This window comes from Halyomorpha halys, unplaced genomic scaffold, assembly GCF_000696795.3.
Source record: "Halyomorpha halys isolate HHAL.00 unplaced genomic scaffold, Hhal_1.1 Scaffold998.1, whole genome shotgun sequence".
Taxonomy (NCBI): domain Eukaryota; kingdom Metazoa; phylum Arthropoda; class Insecta; order Hemiptera; family Pentatomidae; genus Halyomorpha; species Halyomorpha halys.
In genome coordinates, this window is record NW_027109943.1 from 135,743 (window position 1) to 143,871 (window position 8,129).

The 8,129-nt window shown below is 29.8% G+C and overlaps 1 long non-coding RNA gene across 1 annotated transcript; it reads left to right on the forward strand.

The window, feature by feature from the left end:
• Positions 1–819: 819 nt before the first annotated feature.
• Positions 820–7,901, forward strand: LOC106687682 (uncharacterized). Its single transcript, XR_001344204.1, has 3 exons — positions 820–1,143; positions 5,023–5,193; positions 7,835–7,901. It is a non-coding gene; the product is annotated as an uncharacterized lncRNA (long non-coding RNA).
• Positions 7,902–8,129: the final 228 nt, after the last annotated feature.

Here is an 8,129-nt window from a genome sequence, read left to right on the forward strand (position 1 = left end):
TACTATGCCAATACTTAAATAAGAACGTCCCAACTAAGTATAAAATATGTTAATAAGTATTTATAAATAAGTGGTATTAAGAACATGTTATGAAGAAAATGTTATACTATTAAAAAACCTCTATTTTAAGAAAATCGCCTATATTTCATATATATAATTATAATTATATATTTGAAATGTATATATTTATAATTATTTTTTATATCATTACCTTCCTATTCAACGCCCAATTTATACATAAATTCGATAATTGTTTTTAAAATCCAGCCAAAGCGGACTAGCCATTTTCGAAATAAATAATGGAGTATGAAGAGAAATACGTTTGCGCTTATCTGACCAAGAATCAAATATGGAATTTGACGAAATTGATATGAGACAATCTAGATACCAATTTGTTCAATCTCTGAAAATTTCATCAGGATCGGATTATCGGTCTGATTAATTATGCACAAATAAATTTGACTGCAGGCACGGAACCCAATCCGTTCCAGAACGTTTTTATTGAAGAATGCATTCCAAACCACAATGCGCTATCCATTTTTTTATACCTGCTAAGTGGAAATTCAGGAATTTGGTTAAAACATTAGTGGTCCGAAGACTTCCCAGGTAAATAACGTTTGTTTTTTTTTCTTAATTTATTTTGATTTCTTATGAGATGTTACTTATCAAATAATCTGTATATATATAATAAACTATGAAAAAACAAAAAAAAATATAAGAAGCAACAGATATTCTCTATCCACAGCTGTTATTTTTTATCAAAATGCATAAATACGTTAACAAACAATGATTTTCTGTTTAATCCTTATATACATTACCGAAAAAATTTATTGCCACTGCTTCATGAAATATCAGGAGCATTCTTCAAGCGAACCCTAGTATCTTCTTTACTTCCGAGACTACTTATCATGTTGTTCGCGATTCTCATAAACTGCCTTGGATAAATTCATACTAGCGAATAAGCAATTATTTCATAATGTTCTTATGAAATGAATATTGCCCCCCCCTACAATTGTCGCCTAGGATCAATGAAAAGGAACAAATAATCTTCTGCCTCAATATGAACACCTCCTAGGTACTCTGGTCACTATTCCTTTACTAGTTAAAAGTAATTGAAGCAATTGTGTGAGGTCACGAAAATTGGTAAGTAGCAGCCGTTTCTCGTAACCTTGGTCTTCTTTTTCTGTTGTATACTGCAACTTATTTTTTCTAGAAGACCTATTACTAAAACCACCCTGTTAATTAAAATAAAATGTATACATTATGAAAACTAATTCCAAGTATATAAGGATTTTATTTTTATTTCAAATTTAAAGAGAGATATAGAGAGATAATTGCCCTAATTTTTTTTTAAAAAAAATTTTATGTTTTTCAGTTCTCGCTATATTCATTCTTTCTAAAATTTACTGATAATGTTATTTAGAACAAGAGAAAATTAAATAAACGAGACAGAAAGAGGATAATAAGTTGTTCCAAGTTGTTAATGAAGTGTAATCGAAAAAAAAAAGTTTAAAACAACCAAGAATAGACCCAGTTTAAACAAGTTAGGTCTCTCCATTTTTAATTAGGAAACTCGAATTTCCCTTCTATCGTTCCTTCAACAATACTCACTGTAGTTGTCGAACTTTAAAATAGGTTTTTTTTCTTATTTATTTAACTTTAGGATGATATCATAATTTAATTTGCTTTTCTCTGACCTCTAACAACCATACATTGTTAAAATGTTCCATTTTACTTAAGTATTATTGAATTAAAAATATTGACACAAAAAATAATGTATACATATGGTGGTGTAGTGATTTATTTATTCAGAAATCCATGCAGAAATATAACACCACATTTTAACAGTTTTTGGAATAAACATTCTAAATATGTATTATTAATTCTCAGAGCATTAGATTGTTTCTCAAACACTCAAAGGAAACATAGAACGTAAAAGCAAAAATAATAGAAAGCGAAAAACTTTCATATAAATGATGTACCAGGTATTTATGGGATAACACTAACGTATTTTCTTAGTATTATCATTCATATTAAGATTATTTTATTAAAATCTAATGGATCAACTTCTCAAAACAATAAATTTTAAATGATTTAACATTTTGATTAAAATTTCTACAAGAGATAATCCTATAACATATGTTTTAATAATATGAGTAACATTAGAAAAGTGGGTATATTGGCTTGTGACAGAAAACTCCTCATTGTTATTTTAAATACAAGGTGATCCACTAAACATGTATGACGTTTTACATTAGCTGGTATCGTTTGTTTGTTTGGTTGTTACGTGGCGCCAAACTTCATTGGTCATCAACGCCATTTATATTTTATTTATTTTGCTAATATTCGTTAATTTTTTTTTTTTTTCTTCCGATCAAGTTATATTTTTATCAGTAAATTTTGTGATTTCAAAAACCGAAACACCAATTCTATTGCCTTATCATCGTCTCCAATGGTTTTTGAGATATCTTGGCTTCGTCCCAAGCTATTGAGGTGTGGTGTAAAATATGGGCATCGTTGAAAAACATGGCTTATTGTTAAATTGTTATTGCAATACTGGCAGTTCGGAGGCGTTTCTTTTGAAATAAGATAGGAGTGGGTGAGCCTCGTGTGACCTATTCTCAGCCTAGTCAGTACAACTTCCTCTCTACGGCATTAACGACTGGAGGTACCCCAGGGCTTGATATCCTTTTTAATAATTTTTAATTTACTCATTGGGCTTTCGTTCCACAAAGATTGCCATTTATCTTTGACTTCCTTTACAAGAGGCCTGCATATCTCTGACGGAGTTAAAATTGCTTTACCCCGTCCCGGAAGCGCGAGTGCTTCTCTTGCAGCGTGATCGGCGAGTTCATTCCCTGCGATTTCTACATGGCTTGGAACCCATAGAAATGTTACCATGGGCAAGCTGGTATCGTGGCCATCTTCTTTTCAAGTGCCTCGGAGAATTGTCAGGAATGGAAGAGTAAGGTTAGAAACTAGTGGGTTTGGGTGGTTGGGGAGTTTATAATGGAAGGAGTGATATCTGGTTCGGGCTAAATCGGTTGCATATGTAACATTAAGGTCTATATGTATGATTTTATTTGTGACAAAGTAAGAAGTATTGAGGATTTTGTATTGGATACGAGAGGAATTCGAAGGTTTAGTGAAACCCCAAAGCTCAACTCCGTATGTCCAGATTGGCCTTAGTACACTCATGTGGAACAGTGTTTTGTAATGAATTGGAAGTTTAGACCGTTTGTCCAGTAAGTGCTGTAATAGTCGAATAGTCGTCTTTTCAGTCTTGTATGAGGATTCCAAGTCAGTCGTTTGTCCAGATGTAGTCCAACGTAAGATCAAAATTATTAAAGGAGACTGTAGGGCCTTTGTAGTATTATTTTTTTGTGAGTTCAACTTTATGTTTTTGGGTTTCTTAGGTCGGGATTTGAAACTGACAAGATGATTCCGGATTTTAACTAATAAATTGAATTTAGAAACGATTTTGTTCTTTAGAATTGATTATTTTTTTATCACCGCACGGCAGTCATGAAAAGCGTAAAATCCTGTGTTCGGTATTAATTCATTTTAAAATACGATTGGATTTAAGAATCCATTGTAAAATTACACCACCCCACGGGAAATTCTTTAGTTAGTTGTGCAGAAATGGAAAATGTTAACTATTCACTCAAAATATTTACCATTTATGATTTAAAAACCAATGAATAAATGAAAGTTCCCCAATTATCCTATTATTTAAAAAATATTTTATAGGATTATCTCTTGAAGAAATTTAAATTTTCATTAAAAATGTTAAAGAATTAAAAATTTCCTAAAAAGTTATAGTTTTGAGAAGTTGGTCTACTAGATTTTATAAAGAGCAGGGTCTGTCTTATACCTTATTTAAATTTCATATTTCCCATTTTTATAAGTTTAAGCATGAGAAAGAACCAACATGTGATAAATATCCCAGGAAGCCAATCTTAGAATGAAGTTTGACACGTGCTCTATCTCAAAAATGGTTCTTTTTCGGACTCTAAAACTCAGGATCTAACTTGATTAGGTATTGATGTCCGTGTTGAAATCTTTAAAACCTAATTTGTACCATCCCGATTCCCCAACTTACCTCTGTCCGCGTTTTGAAGCCTCTCACTTTTTTGAATAACTTTTATTAGATTTCCAATAAGAATTTAAAATTTAAATTTAATTTAATTCTTAAAATTTAAAAATGTTAATTATGATTTGTCTCTTCCCTATGAAATTCTTTTTCATTTTTGTTCATCATTTGTCAAAAACCACGATTCCTGAGAGTCGGAAAAGAGATTGATTATTACATATATGAAGAATGACATAACTATAGTGTACCTGGATCAACTGTCGTGTGTGAGGGTTATTTTATTTATTTAGTGTGTGAGGGTGTAGATGGTGTAAGAATGTAGTGTTTGGCGGCCTTTATATATTATGGGTGTTTATTTTTTTATCTGTTTCTATTTTCAACATGTCCCTATCTGAGTGTTCATGTCTAAGCTTCAACTAGAATTCTCCTACCCCGAGCATCAACCTTGGAGAAGAGTTCTCTCCAAGCTTGCAACTAGAACATTGTTAAGTCTCCCAATTTCGTACATCATCCTAATTCCCTTATTTAGACAAAATTGAATACCAACTTCTAGCTAGTTTCTTTATTAAACTATCTATAGAATATTCAATATATAGGAGTGTTTGAGTGAGGTTATGGAAGAGGCTTTGCTCATGGAGATAAATAAGGAATTCTAACAGAATAAGCACCCCACTGGGATGGGATATAAAAATTGATTTTTTTGAGATTTTATGTATAGAAGAGGACATAATAAGTTTTAAAACATATTTTTTTTTTTTTTGTGGGTTAGCATTAAAAGGCACTAGGAAGATATTTTTTTAGGAAATTAGGCTAAAGCTATACCAGTCCAGAATAATGAAGAGAGATATAAGAATACCAAAAATGAATCTTATGAAACATAGCATTAATATTTTATGTATTAATCGATAAAATAGTAATATCCATTTCAGGATGGGACAAGCCCAGTTGATGGCCCTCAATGCTCGATTGGGCTCCTCTCATCTTATTTGTACTAATTGGGTTCTTCAGTTGGGGGCGATGAGTTCAGTAAACTTCATCAACTTTATGCCCCTCCTTGATGGATCGTTTCCAGCGGCTCCTTTAATCAACTTTCCCTTATTGTGAGTCATTGATAATGTCTGCTTATATTATAAATTGTTCTTATACATAAAAAATATATATAAATTGATGACCTAATCTGAGATAGTTATAAAATTTTACCTGTTTCCTTGGAATTTCCGGGATTTAATCATTAGTACATTAATGAAGCAGAAACATTTTCTAATACTGTGCGATGAATTACTTCTTTGTAATTAAATTACCGTCTCAAATGTCAGACTTAGTTAAGTAATGTTTTTATTTTTCTTTAACTTATAGTAAAAAAAAAAAAATTCAAAGTATTACACAGTAGTTTATTATTTAAATTAATAATTTTATTAGATCAGTAAATAACAAATAATTTATTATTTTATCCAGTATGGTTATTCTTTCTTAACCGCTTTCTGTTTAAAGTCCAATATGAAAAATAGCTGCAGTATCTTCGGTATTATTGGCCTTATTAAGATCTCCGTTGGCAATAAATTATCTGGGATTGAGAAGTTATTCAATTTCTTCGGAAGCTATAATGTAGTTGAGTAGGTACACTTTCCAAATTATTCTAAAAACAAACAAAGGAGTGGACTGATTTTAGAAATCTTTCCAAATACCTTTAAAACTATAGTTATACTTTTGAAAGTGCATTATACCATATCTTTCCTAATAATAGCTTTGAATAGTTTTTATTTTATTTTATTTTTTTTTTTGTAGGGAATACAATTATCTTTTCATAAACTGAGAGAGTTTGAAAACTTTTCTTGATTCAACGGATCTTCAAAAGTAATATCTTAAAATTTTGAGCAATGTCATTTTTATCTTGGTCGATTACAAGCGTTTATTATTGAAAATGATAAATCAAAACTAAAACCAGTGCATTTCATGTTTTTGTCTTTTTTTTCTTGAAAATTTATATTAAAATTTTGAAAAGGAAAGAAAGGTAATGCGAGGTCAACTTTAACGTAACTCTTTTGTCTTTAAATCTGTTGTTAAACCTATTGAACGGAGTAATTTGTATGAAAAGGCTTTATTACATTAGTTATTTAAAAAATGAGATGAATTTAAAAAAAAATTAAATCTATTTAATAAACTTTTCTGTGTTATCTTGTTTCTATAAGAAATGATTTTTCATTTTATATTTTTTTTATATTTGAATTTTATTTATTATAAGTATTACAATGTACCACAACCTTGGGCAATATTTACTAGTAATAAGTGATCACATTCATGCTTTACATGTTTAAAGACAGAAAGCTAAATAAATTAAAACATGTTTAAAGAAATAAGGTTAAAATAATAATAAAAGTAAAATTTCGAAATAATATAATAATAAAATATAAGAATTAATCACATTTCACTATTATTTACAATAATTACATAACTTGAGGGTACCTACGCTTGATCTATCTCCCATGAGTGAGTGGTACTGAGTTAGAGTGCTAAAGCCTAAAAATTCTATATGAGCGGAGCATCTGGCTATTAATTTATTATCTCTATTTACTAATACTCTAATTACTTTTCGTAATATGTAAAAAAAAATCACTGTTTGGTTTTTACCCATTTAGAAGAAAAATCTCTTGAAAAATGTTTAAGTGTATTTTTTGAATGTTAAATAGCAGGTAATGACCGCTTATTGGTAAATCATAAAGGTCTGAGAGCCGATAGATAAAATTAAAAATCCGATGAGTTAAGAGGAAAATATCCGAGGGAAGGAGAAAAAAAAAGGAAACAATCTTCCTCCGGTTTACAATTTCAGAATTATAATTACAAAAAATTCTGTTATTTCCTTATCTACCTGCTAACCCCAATGATCATTAATTGGATTTTATTTCGTTTCAATCTAATTTCTCTCTTTTTTAACTACCAGGATTTTATTTTTAAAATAGCGTTGAGTTCTGCTGAAATATTTCTGTTTCATGAAGCTCCATTGTAAGTTCTTTTTTATAAAAAAATTCTTCTATTATGTTTCTTTACAACAGTGATACCCATATCTTTGATCTTAAGTTTAAAATTAGTGTTTGAATTATTTATTTACGGTTTTACATAAGGCATTGGCTTTTTTTTTTTCTTGTGAGATAGAGAAACTTCATTTATTTATTTTTGTTACTACCCAGGTTCCATAAGGTTATTGGAAACTCTACTTACATAATCTAATGCAGGTATACTACTACAGTTGAGGCAATTGCAATAAGTTTACATATTCATCTTATGAAATATTTACCAAATATTATAGTCGCAAATATACCTGCCTGTCTACGCAGTTTGACTGTTAAGGTGTGATTATTGCTGACCAGAAAGCAAAAGATGTTTTTATATTTGACTTTAACAAAGTGACAGATAGAAGTCTTAAATATTTCCTACTAGCTTGACCACGTTGCATTTTTTATCATCACTCTACCACAAAACTTCTTTTCTTCGCGACTTAAGATTCTTTGAGCTAGCTGGCTTTTTATAAACAAATCTTTTTTTTTTTAAATGAATGCTTTCAAACTATTGGTCAAGATTGATTGCTTAGTTCTTAGAATACTTATTTATATACTATCATTTTGGGCTCTTCAACGTTTGAGGTCAATTATGACCTTTACAAATGATTTATAAAAAACTATTGAAAGATAATATTATATAGATTTAAGAAATAATGCTACTAATGTATTTATGTATATATGGTAGTTCCAGCAGCAGCCCCGTAAGTTTTCTCCTGGCACTGTATAGAATTAACCACAGTGAAACCCTTTAGGCAATAAGAAGACTACTTTTACGAAAATCGTTCATCGAATTAAGGATAGCAGCATGAGCTTATATTTTTGTAATTTGCTATTTACTTGGAGTAAATGAGAAAAAAAAATTGTTTAATACCTCCAAAATAGTGATAGACGTGATCTTATTTCTTAATAATAAGATATTCTTATAAATTAATAGATAAATATTGATTACATTTTTCTTAATTTTATTCAATATACTGAAT